General features: G+C 51.2%; 4 non-coding genes across 4 annotated transcripts; all 4 read left to right on the top strand.

Moving 5' to 3' along the window:
• Positions 1-1,384: 1,384 nt before the first annotated feature.
• Positions 1,385-1,456, top strand: TRNAD-GUC (transfer RNA aspartic acid (anticodon GUC)). Its single transcript has one exon. It is a non-coding gene; the product is annotated as a tRNA-Asp (tRNA).
• A 2,846-nt stretch (positions 1,457-4,302) lies between these two features.
• Positions 4,303-4,374, top strand: TRNAD-GUC (transfer RNA aspartic acid (anticodon GUC)). The gene has a single exon. It is a non-coding gene; the product is annotated as a tRNA-Asp (tRNA).
• Positions 4,375-10,125: 5,751 nt separating this feature from the next.
• TRNAD-GUC (transfer RNA aspartic acid (anticodon GUC)) lies at positions 10,126-10,197 on the top strand. Its single transcript has one exon. It is a non-coding gene; the product is annotated as a tRNA-Asp (tRNA).
• Positions 10,198-11,593: 1,396 nt separating this feature from the next.
• On the top strand, positions 11,594-11,665 carry TRNAD-GUC (transfer RNA aspartic acid (anticodon GUC)). Its single transcript has one exon. It is a non-coding gene; the product is annotated as a tRNA-Asp (tRNA).
• Positions 11,666-12,361: the final 696 nt, after the last annotated feature.

Here is a 12,361-nt window from a genome sequence, read left to right as displayed (position 1 = left end):
CTGGATTTTTTTTAGTTCTTGACAAATATTCTTGAAGATTAGGCTGAGTCAAGTAGGGAATGGGTGCCAAGAACTGACTCTTTAAGAAAAAAGCACCGGCAACGCTAGTCATCGTACAATATTTGTGCACAATTGCTTACATTAGGCGGCCGGTCCACTTTATTGAGTCCCCCTCAGCACCATTTAGTGCTCCTGTTGTCTGCGAAGTCCAAATTGTAACCCTGAATCAGTTCCTCTTCTGACCCTTTGTATCATGTTACATGACGAGTAATGATCACCTGTTAGCTTTATCCCTAATTATAACTCTCACTCTTTCCCTGCATCTAACCCTAGCTCTAATCCCATCATTAACCTCGGTCCGGGCACACGCGTGAACCCTTACTCTCATCTCAGCCTCTCCTGGTGATACATCACACCTGGGATCGTTTGCTCCCTGTGGGCTGTGGGAAATTTGCTACCAGCACGCCCTGGAAGTGGGGCTCATTCCGCTGCAACGGGAGGTCTTCCCAGGACGCGTCACAGCTCAACGCAAGAGCTCCTGGGTTTCGAAGGCTCTTGCAGCAAGTCTTCACAAAGCAGCAGGGAGCGCCGTTCCAGATGGGAAACTTGAGACTGGATGTCCAGAAAAGCAAGACGTCAGAAGCGAAACCTTTTTCCTGCAGGGTGTGGCATACCATCCGCTTGCTCATTGCGACAGAGGTGGCACTAATGAAGGAAGAGGTCAACGTTACGTTCTTCTTTAAAATGCAAGGCCAGGAAAAGTGGCAGCGGTGGGATTTGAACCCACGCCTCCGAAGAGACTGGAGCCTTAATCCAGCGCCTTAGACCGCTCGGCCACGCTACCTCCCTGCTAGTCGCCGAAAGCGGAACTTGACCCGTTGCCCGGCCCGCTTTAGTGCTTTGCCTTTTCTCCTTGGAAAGTCTGGAGACAGGCAGTGGAAGGGCAGGCAAACTGTCAGGTGCGCAGAGGAGGGGAGACCATGAGGCAAGGTGGGAGATGGGGGCAAGAAGTGAGGAAAAAACTAATCGCAAGCTAGGGCAGGATTCGGAAAGTGAAGCCGAAAAGGGGCTTAGCATGCAGCCCAGGGGTTTCTTTGACTGTCCTAAGCCCACAGGGACTTTGCCGTCCTCAGCTCATGAGACTTGAGATGGGTAGCTTGATTTGCTGAGGAAATGCGGGATGACAGATTCAACTCTGGAGTCAAACATAGCCCGGAACTATCGCCTTAAACTGAGTTTTAAGCCTGGTGCCGATAAAAAGAAAGAAATTAGCCTTAGATCGGGCAAGCCGTTTGACGGGGGAAAATGAGACCCCCTAGGCCATCTAGGTGGTCGCTGGATGCTGTGCAGACATCATCAGCTGTTCATTTCATGCCCTCACGTCTCCTCGTTAGTATAGTGGTCAGTATCCCCGCCTGTCACGCGGGAGACCGGGGTTCAATTCCCCGACGGGGAGGTTAAACCTTTTCTGGATTTTTTTTAGTTCTTGACAAATATTCTTGAAGATTAGGCTGAGTCAAGTAGGGAATGGGTGCCAAGAACTGACTCTTTAAGAAAAAAGCACCGGCAACGCTAGTCATCGTACAATATTTGTGCACAATTGCTTACATTAGGCGGCCGGTCCACTTTATTGAGTCCCCCTCAGCACCATTTAGTGCTCCTGTTGTCTGCGAAGTCCAAATTGTAACCCTGAATCAGTTCCTCTTCTGACCCTTTGTATCATGTTACATGACGAGTAATGATCACCTGTTAGCTTTATCCCTAATTATAACTCTCACTCTTTCCCTGCATCTAACCCTAGCTCTAATCCCATCATTAACCTCGGTCCGGGCACACGCGTGAACCCTTACTCTCATCTCAGCCTCTCCTGGTGATACATCACACCTGGGATCGTTTGCTCCCTGTGGGCTGTGGGAAATTTGCTACCAGCACGCCCTGGAAGTGGGGCTCATTCCGCTGCAACGGGAGGTCTTCCCAGGACGCGTCACAGCTCAACGCAAGAGCTCCTGGGTTTCGAAGGCTCTTGCAGCAAGCCTTCACAAAGCAGCAGGGAGCGCCGTTCCAGATGGGAAACTTGAGACTGGATGTCCAGAAAAGCAAGACGTCAGAAGCGAAACCTTTTTCCTGCAGGGTGTGGCATACCATCCGCTTGCTCATTGCGACAGAGCTGGCACTAATGAAGGAAGAGGTCAACGTTACGTTCTTCTTTAAAATGCAAGGCCAGGAAAAGTGGCAGCGGTGGGATTTGAACCCACGCCTCCGAAGAGACTGGAGCCTTAATCCAGCACCTTAGACCGCTCGGCCACGCTACCTCCCTGCTAGTCGCCGAAAGCGGAACTTGACCCGTTGCCCGGCCCGCTTTAGTGCTTTGCCTTTTCTCCTTGGAAAGTCTGGAGACAGGCAGTGGAAGGGCAGGCAAACTGTCAGGTGCGCAGAGGAGGGGAGACCATGAGGCAAGGTGGGAGTTGGGGGCAAGAAGTGAGAAAAAAACTAATCGCAAGCTAGGGCAGGATTCGGAAAGTGAAGCCGAAAAGGGGCTTAGCATGCAGCCCAGGGGTTTCTTTGACTGTCCTAAGCCCACAGGGACTTTGCCGTCCTCAGCTCATGAGACTTGAGATGGGTAGCTTGATTTGCTGAGGAAATGCGGGATGACAGATTCAACTCTGGAGTCAAACATAGCCCGGAACTATCGCCTTAAACTGAGTTTTAAGCCTGGTGCCGATAAAAAGAAAGAAATTAGCCTTAGATCGGGCAAGCCGTTTGACGGGGGAAAATGAGACCCCCTAGGCCATCTAGGTGGTCGCTGGATGCTGTGCAGACATCAGCAGCTGTTCATTTCATGCCCTCACGTCTCCTCGTTAGTATAGTGGTCAGTATCCCCGCCTGTCACGCGGGAGACCGGGGAGGTTAAACCTTTTCTGGATTTTTTTTAGTTCTTGACAAATATTCTTGAAGATTAGGCTGAGTCAAGTAGGGAATGGGTGCCAAGAACTGACTCTTTAAGAAAAAAGCACCGGCAACGCTAGTCATCGTACAATATTTGTGCACAATTGCTTACATTAGGCGGCCGGTCCACTTTATTGAGTCCCCCTCAGCACCATTTAGTGCTCCTGTTGTCTGCGAAGTCCAAATTGTAACCCTGAATCAGTTCCTCTTCTGACCCTTTGTATCATGTTACATGACGAGTAATGATCACCTGTTAGCTTTATCCCTAATTATAACTCTCACTCTTTCCCTGCATCTAACCCTAGCTCTAATCCCATCATTAACCTCGGTCCGGGCACACGCGTGAACCCTTACTCTCATCTCAGCCTCTCCTGGTGATACATCACACCTGGGATCGTTTGCTCCCTGTGGGCTGTGGGAAATTTGCTACCAGCACGCCCTGGAAGTGGGGCTCATTCCGCTGCAACGGGAGGTCTTCCCAGGACGCGTCACAGCTCAACGCAAGAGCTCCTGGGTTTCGAAGGCTCTTGCAGCAAGCCTTCACAAAGCAGCAGGGAGCGCCGTTCCAGATGGGAAACTTGAGACTGGATGTCCAGAAAAGCAAGACGTCAGAAGCGAAACCTTTTTCCTGCAGGGTGTGGCATACCATCCGCTTGCTCATTGCGACAGAGGTGGCACTAATGAAGGAAGAGGTCAACGTTACGTTCTTCTTTAAAATGCAAGGCCAGGAAAAGTGGCAGCGGTGGGATTTGAACCCACGCCTCCGAAGAGACTGGAGCCTTAATCCAGCGCCTTAGACCGCTCGGCCACGCTACCTCCCTGCTAGTCGCCGAAAGCGGAACTTGACCCGTTGCCCGGCCCGCTTTAGTGCTTTGCCTTTTCTCCTTGGAAAGTCTGGAGACAGGCAGTGGAAGGGCAGGCAAACTGTCAGGTGCGCAGAGGAGGGGAGACCATGAGGCAAGGTGGGAGATGGGGGCAAGAAGTGAGGAAAAAACTAATCGCAAGCTAGGGCAGGATTCGGAAAGTGAAGCCGAAAAGGGGCTTAGCATGCAGCCCAGGGGTTTCTTTGACTGTCCTAAGCCCACAGGGACTTTGCCGTCCTCAGCTCATGAGACTTGAGATGGGTAGCTTGATTTGCTGAGGAAATGCGGGATGACAGATTCAACTCTGGAGTCAAACATAGCCCGGAACTATCGCCTTAAACTGAGTTTTAAGCCTGGTGCCGATAAAAAGAAAGAAATTAGCCTTAGATCGGGCAAGCCGTTTGACGGGGGAAAATGAGACCCCCTAGGCCATCTAGGTGGTCGCTGGATGCTGTGCAGACATCATCAGCTGTTCATTTCATGCCCTCACGTCTCCTCGTTAGTATAGTGGTCAGTATCCCCGCCTGTCACGCGGGAGACCGGGGTTCAATTCCCCGACGGGGAGGTTAAACCTTTTCTGGATTTTTTTTAGTTCTTGACAAATATTCTTGAAGATTAGGCTGAGTCAAGTAGGGAATGGGTGCCAAGAACTGACTCTTTAAGAAAAAAGCACCGGCAACGCTAGTCATCGTACAATATTTGTGCACAATTGCTTACATTAGGCGGCCGGTCCACTTTATTGAGTCCCCCTCAGCACCATTTAGTGCTCCTGTTGTCTGCGAAGTCCAAATTGTAACCCTGAATCAGTTCCTCTTCTGACCCTTTGTATCATGTTACATGACGAGTAATGATCACCTGTTAGCTTTATCCCTAATTATAACTCTCACTCTTTCCCTGCATCTAACCCTAGCTCTAATCCCATCATTAACCTCGGTCCGGGCACACGCGTGAACCCTTACTCTCATCTCAGCCTCTCCTGGTGATACATCACACCTGGGATCGTTTGCTCCCTGTGGGCTGTGGGAAATTTGCTACCAGCACGCCCTGGAAGTGGGGCTCATTCCGCTGCAACGGGAGGTCTTCCCAGGACGCGTCACAGCTCAACGCAAGAGCTCCTGGGTTTCGAAGGCTCTTGCAGCAAGCCTTCACAAAGCAGCAGGGAGCGCCGTTCCAGATGGGAAACTTGAGACTGGATGTCCAGAAAAGCAAGACGTCAGAAGCGAAACCTTTTTCCTGCAGGGTGTGGCATACCATCCGCTTGCTCATTGCGACAGAGCTGGCACTAATGAAGGAAGAGGTCAACGTTACGTTCTTCTTTAAAATGCAAGGCCAGGAAAAGTGGCAGCGGTGGGATTTGAACCCACGCCTCCGAAGAGACTGGAGCCTTAATCCAGCACCTTAGACCGCTCGGCCACGCTACCTCCCTGCTAGTCGCCGAAAGCGGAACTTGACCCGTTGCCCGGCCCGCTTTAGTGCTTTGCCTTTTCTCCTTGGAAAGTCTGGAGACAGGCAGTGGAAGGGCAGGCAAACTGTCAGGTGCGCAGAGGAGGGGAGACCATGAGGCAAGGTGGGAGTTGGGGGCAAGAAGTGAGAAAAAAACTAATCGCAAGCTAGGGCAGGATTCGGAAAGTGAAGCCGAAAAGGGGCTTAGCATGCAGCCCAGGGGTTTCTTTGACTGTCCTAAGCCCACAGGGACTTTGCCGTCCTCAGCTCATGAGACTTGAGATGGGTAGCTTGATTTGCTGAGGAAATGCGGGATGACAGATTCAACTCTGGAGTCAAACATAGCCCGGAACTATCGCCTTAAACTGAGTTTTAAGCCTGGTGCCGATAAAAAGAAAGAAATTAGCCTTAGATCGGGCAAGCCGTTTGACGGGGGAAAATGAGACCCCCTAGGCCATCTAGGTGGTCGCTGGATGCTGTGCAGACATCAGCAGCTGTTCATTTCATGCCCTCACGTCTCCTCGTTAGTATAGTGGTCAGTATCCCCGCCTGTCACGCGGGAGACCGGGGAGGTTAAACCTTTTCTGGATTTTTTTTAGTTCTTGACAAATATTCTTGAAGATTAGGCTGAGTCAAGTAGGGAATGGGTGCCAAGAACTGACTCTTTAAGAAAAAAGCACCGGCAACGCTAGTCATCGTACAATATTTGTGCACAATTGCTTACATTAGGCGGCCGGTCCACTTTATTGAGTCCCCCTCAGCACCATTTAGTGCTCCTGTTGTCTGCGAAGTCCAAATTGTAACCCTGAATCAGTTCCTCTTCTGACCCTTTGTATCATGTTACATGACGAGTAATGATCACCTGTTAGCTTTATCCCTAATTATAACTCTCACTCTTTCCCTGCATCTAACCCTAGCTCTAATCCCATCATTAACCTCGGTCCGGGCACACGCGTGAACCCTTACTCTCATCTCAGCCTCTCCTGGTGATACATCACACCTGGGATCGTTTGCTCCCTGTGGGCTGTGGGAAATTTGCTACCAGCACGCCCTGGAAGTGGGGCTCATTCCGCTGCAACGGGAGGTCTTCCCAGGACGCGTCACAGCTCAACGCAAGAGCTCCTGGGTTTCGAAGGCTCTTGCAGCAAGCCTTCACAAAGCAGCAGGGAGCGCCGTTCCAGATGGGAAACTTGAGACTGGATGTCCAGAAAAGCAAGACGTCAGAAGCGAAACCTTTTTCCTGCAGGGTGTGGCATACCATCCGCTTGCTCATTGCGACAGAGGTGGCACTAATGAAGGAAGAGGTCAACGTTACGTTCTTCTTTAAAATGCAAGGCCAGGAAAAGTGGCAGCGGTGGGATTTGAACCCACGCCTCCGAAGAGACTGGAGCCTTAATCCAGCGCCTTAGACCGCTCGGCCACGCTACCTCCCTGCTAGTCGCCGAAAGCGGAACTTGACCCGTTGCCCGGCCCGCTTTAGTGCTTTGCCTTTTCTCCTTGGAAAGTCTGGAGACAGGCAGTGGAAGGGCAGGCAAACTGTCAGGTGCGCAGAGGAGGGGAGACCATGAGGCAAGGTGGGAGATGGGGGCAAGAAGTGAGAAAAAAACTAATCGCAAGCTAGGGCAGGATTCGGAAAGTGAAGCCGAAAAGGGGCTTAGCATGCAGCCCAGGGGTTTCTTTGACTGTCCTAAGCCCACAGGGACTTTGCCGTCCTCAGCTCATGAGACTTGAGATGGGTAGCTTGATTTGCTGAGGAAATGCGGGATGACAGATTCAACTCTGGAGTCAAACATAGCCCGGAACTATCGCCTTAAACTGAGTTTTAAGCCTGGTGCCGATAAAAAGAAAGAAATTAGCCTTAGATCGGGCAAGCCGTTTGACGGGGGAAAATGAGACCCCCTAGGCCATCTAGGTGGTCGCTGGATGCTGTGCAGACATCAGCAGCTGTTCATTTCATGCCCTCACGTCTCCTCGTTAGTATAGTGGTCAGTATCCCCGCCTGTCACGCGGGAGACCCCGACGGGGAGGTTAAACGTTTTCTGGATTTTGTTTAGTTCTTGACAAATATTCTTGAAGATTAGGCTGAGTCAAGTAGGGAATGGGTGCCAAGAACTGACTCTTTAAGAAAAAAGCACCGGCAACGCTAGTCATCGTACAATATTTGTGCACAATTGCTTACATTAGGCGGCCGGTCCACTTTATTGAGTCCCCCTCAGCACCATTTAGTGCTCCTGTTGTCTGCGAAGTCCAAATTGTAACCCTGAATCAGTTCCTCTTCTGACCCTTTGTATCATGTTACATGACGAGTAATGATCACCTGTTAGCTTTATCCCTAATTATAACTCTCACTCTTTCCCTGCATCTAACCCTAGCTCTAATCCCATCATTAACCTCGGTCCGGGCACACGCGTGAACCCTTACTCTCATCTCAGCCTCTCCTGGTGATACATCACACCTGGGATCGTTTGCTCCCTGTGGGCTGTGGGAAATTTGCTACCAGCACGCCCTGGAAGTGGGGCTCATTCCGCTGCAACGGGAGGTCTTCCCAGGACGCGTCACAGCTCAACGCAAGAGCTCCTGGGTTTCGAAGGCTCTTGCAGCAAGCCTTCACAAAGCAGCAGGGAGCGCCGTTCCAGATGGGAAACTTGAGACTGGATGTCCAGAAAAGCAAGACGTCAGAAGCGAAACCTTTTTCCTGCAGGGTGTGGCATACCATCCGCTTGCTCATTGCGACAGAGCTGGCACTAATGAAGGAAGAGGTCAACGTTACGTTCTTCTTTAAAATGCAAGGCCAGGAAAAGTGGCAGCGGTGGGATTTGAACCCACGCCTCCGAAGAGACTGGAGCCTTAATCCAGCACCTTAGACCGCTCGGCCACGCTACCTCCCTGCTAGTCGCCGAAAGCGGAACTTGACCCGTTGCCCGGCCCGCTTTAGTGCTTTGCCTTTTCTCCTTGGAAAGTCTGGAGACAGGCAGTGGAAGGGCAGGCAAACTGTCAGGTGCGCAGAGGAGGGGAGACCATGAGGCAAGGTGGGAGTTGGGGGCAAGAAGTGAGAAAAAAACTAATCGCAAGCTAGGGCAGGATTCGGAAAGTGAAGCCGAAAAGGGGCTTAGCATGCAGCCCAGGGGTTTCTTTGACTGTCCTAAGCCCACAGGGACTTTGCCGTCCTCAGCTCATGAGACTTGAGATGGGTAGCTTGATTTGCTGAGGAAATGCGGGATGACAGATTCAACTCTGGAGTCAAACATAGCCCGGAACTATCGCCTTAAACTGAGTTTTAAGCCTGGTGCCGATAAAAAGAAAGAAATTAGCCTTAGATCGGGCAAGCCGTTTGACGGGGGAAAATGAGACCCCCTAGGCCATCTAGGTGGTCGCTGGATGCTGTGCAGACATCAGCAGCTGTTCATTTCATGCCCTCACGTCTCCTCGTTAGTATAGTGGTCAGTATCCCCGCCTGTCACGCGGGAGACCGGGGAGGTTAAACCTTTTCTGGATTTTTTTTAGTTCTTGACAAATATTCTTGAAGATTAGGCTGAGTCAAGTAGGGAATGGGTGCCAAGAACTGACTCTTTAAGAAAAAAGCACCGGCAACGCTAGTCATCGTACAATATTTGTGCACAATTGCTTACATTAGGCGGCCGGTCCACTTTATTGAGTCCCCCTCAGCACCATTTAGTGCTCCTGTTGTCTGCGAAGTCCAAATTGTAACCCTGAATCAGTTCCTCTTCTGACCCTTTGTATCATGTTACATGACGAGTAATGATCACCTGTTAGCTTTATCCCTAATTATAACTCTCACTCTTTCCCTGCATCTAACCCTAGCTCTAATCCCATCATTAACCTCGGTCCGGGCACACGCGTGAACCCTTACTCTCATCTCAGCCTCTCCTGGTGATACATCACACCTGGGATCGTTTGCTCCCTGTGGGCTGTGGGAAATTTGCTACCAGCACGCCCTGGAAGTGGGGCTCATTCCGCTGCAACGGGAGGTCTTCCCAGGACGCGTCACAGCTCAACGCAAGAGCTCCTGGGTTTCGAAGGCTCTTGCAGCAAGCCTTCACAAAGCAGCAGGGAGCGCCGTTCCAGATGGGAAACTTGAGACTGGATGTCCAGAAAAGCAAGACGTCAGAAGCGAAACCTTTTTCCTGCAGGGTGTGGCATACCATCCGCTTGCTCATTGCGACAGAGGTGGCACTAATGAAGGAAGAGGTCAACGTTACGTTCTTCTTTAAAATGCAAGGCCAGGAAAAGTGGCAGCGGTGGGATTTGAACCCACGCCTCCGAAGAGACTGGAGCCTTAATCCAGCGCCTTAGACCGCTCGGCCACGCTACCTCCCTGCTAGTCGCCGAAAGCGGAACTTGACCCGTTGCCCGGCCCGCTTTAGTGCTTTGCCTTTTCTCCTTGGAAAGTCTGGAGACAGGCAGTGGAAGGGCAGGCAAACTGTCAGGTGCGCAGAGGAGGGGAGACCATGAGGCAAGGTGGGAGATGGGGGCAAGAAGTGAGAAAAAAACTAATCGCAAGCTAGGGCAGGATTCGGAAAGTGAAGCCGAAAAGGGGCTTAGCATGCAGCCCAGGGGTTTCTTTGACTGTCCTAAGCCCACAGGGACTTTGCCGTCCTCAGCTCATGAGACTTGAGATGGGTAGCTTGATTTGCTGAGGAAATGCGGGATGACAGATTCAACTCTGGAGTCAAACATAGCCCGGAACTATCGCCTTAAACTGAGTTTTAAGCCTGGTGCCGATAAAAAGAAAGAAATTAGCCTTAGATCGGGCAAGCCGTTTGACGGGGGAAAATGAGACCCCCTAGGCCATCTAGGTGGTCGCTGGATGCTGTGCAGACATCAGCAGCTGTTCATTTCATGCCCTCACGTCTCCTCGTTAGTATAGTGGTCAGTATCCCCGCCTGTCACGCGGGAGACCGGGGTTCAATTCCCCGACGGGGAGGTTAAACCTTTTCTGGATTTTTTTTAGTTCTTGACAAATATTCTTGAAGATTAGGCTGAGTCAAGTAGGGAATGGGTGCCAAGAACTGACTCTTTAAGAAAAAAGCACCGGCAACGCTAGTCATCGTACAATATTTGTGCACAATTGCTTACATTAGGCGGCCGGTCCACTTTATTGAGTCCCCCTCAGCACCATTTAGTGCTCCTGTTGTCTGCGAAGTCCAAATTGTAACCCTGAATCAGTTCCTCTTCTGACCCTTTGTATCATGTTACATGACGAGTAATGATCACCTGTTAGCTTTATCCCTAATTATAACTCTCACTCTTTCCCTGCATCTAACCCTAGCTCTAATCCCATCATTAACCTCGGTCCGGGCACACGCGTGAACCCTTACTCTCATCTCAGCCTCTCCTGGTGATACATCACACCTGGGATCGTTTGCTCCCTGTGGGCTGTGGGAAATTTGCTACCAGCACGCCCTGGAAGTGGGGCTCATTCCGCTGCAACGGGAGGTCTTCCCAGGACGCGTCACAGCTCAACGCAAGAGCTCCTGGGTTTCGAAGGCTCTTGCAGCAAGTCTTCACAAAGCAGCAGGGAGCGCCGTTCCAGATGGGAAACTTGAGACTGGATGTCCAGAAAAGCAAGACGTCAGAAGCGAAACCTTTTTCCTGCAGGGTGTGGCATACCATCCGCTTGCTCATTGCGACAGAGGTGGCACTAATGAAGGAAGAGGTCAACGTTACGTTCTTCTTTAAAATGCAAGGCCAGGAAAAGTGGCAGCGGTGGGATTTGAACCCACGCCTCCGAAGAGACTGGAGCCTTAATCCAGCGCCTTAGACCGCTCGGCCACGCTACCTCCCTGCTAGTCGCCGAAAGCGGAACTTGACCCGTTGCCCGGCCCGCTTTAGTGCTTTGCCTTTTCTCCTTGGAAAGTCTGGAGACAGGCAGTGGAAGGGCAGGCAAACTGTCAGGTGCGCAGAGGAGGGGAGACCATGAGGCAAGGTGGGAGATGGGGGCAAGAAGTGAGAAAAAAACTAATCGCAAGCTAGGGCAGGATTCGGAAAGTGAAGCCGAAAAGGGGCTTAGCATGCAGCCCAGGGGTTTCTTTGACTGTCCTAAGCCCACAGGGACTTTGCCGTCCTCAGCTCATGAGACTTGAGATGGGTAGCTTGATTTGCTGAGGAAATGCGGGATGACAGATTCAACTCTGGAGTCAAACATAGCCCGGAACTATCGCCTTAAACTGAGTTTTAAGCCTGGTGCCGATAAAAAGAAAGAAATTAGCCTTAGATCGGGCAAGCCGTTTGACGGGGGAAAATGAGACCCCCTAGGCCATCTAGGTGGTCGCTGGATGCTGTGCAGACATCAGCAGCTGTTCATTTCATGCCCTCACGTCTCCTCGTTAGTATAGTGGTCAGTATCCCCGCCTGTCACGCGGGAGACCGGGGTTCAATTCCCCGACGGGGAGGTTAAACCTTTTCTGGATTTTTTTTAGTTCTTGACAAATATTCTTGAAGATTAGGCTGAGTCAAGTAGGGAATGGGTGCCAAGAACTGACTCTTTAAGAAAAAAGCACCGGCAACGCTAGTCATCGTACAATATTTGTGCACAATTGCTTACATTAGGCGGCCGGTCCACTTTATTGAGTCCCCCTCAGCACCATTTAGTGCTCCTGTTGTCTGCGAAGTCCAAATTGTAACCCTGAATCAGTTCCTCTTCTGACCCTTTGTATCATGTTACATGACGAGTAATGATCACCTGTTAGCTTTATCCCTAATTATAACTCTCACTCTTTCCCTGCATCTAACCCTAGCTCTAATCCCATCATTAACCTCGGTCCGGGCACACGCGTGAACCCTTACTCTCATCTCAGCCTCTCCTGGTGATACATCACACCTGGGATCGTTTGCTCCCTGTGGGCTGTGGGAAATTTGCTACCAGCACGCCCTGGAAGTGGGGCTCATTCCGCTGCAACGGGAGGTCTTCCCAGGACGCGTCACAGCTCAACGCAAGAGCTCCTGGGTTTCGAAGGCTCTTGCAGCAAGCCTTCACAAAGCAGCAGGGAGCGCCGTTCCAGATGGGAAACTTGAGACTGGATGTCCAGAAAAGCAAGACGTCAGAAGCGAAACCTTTTTCCTGCAGGGTGTGGCATACCATCCGCTTG

This window comes from Ambystoma mexicanum, unplaced genomic scaffold (genome assembly GCF_040938575.1).
Source record: "Ambystoma mexicanum isolate Mex_15411 unplaced genomic scaffold, UKY_AmexF1_1 Mex_scaf20, whole genome shotgun sequence".
Lineage (NCBI taxonomy): Eukaryota > Metazoa > Chordata > Amphibia > Caudata > Ambystomatidae > Ambystoma > Ambystoma mexicanum.
The sequence above is the reverse complement of the archived record's forward strand: the minus strand, read 5'-3'. Positions and strand labels throughout refer to the sequence as shown.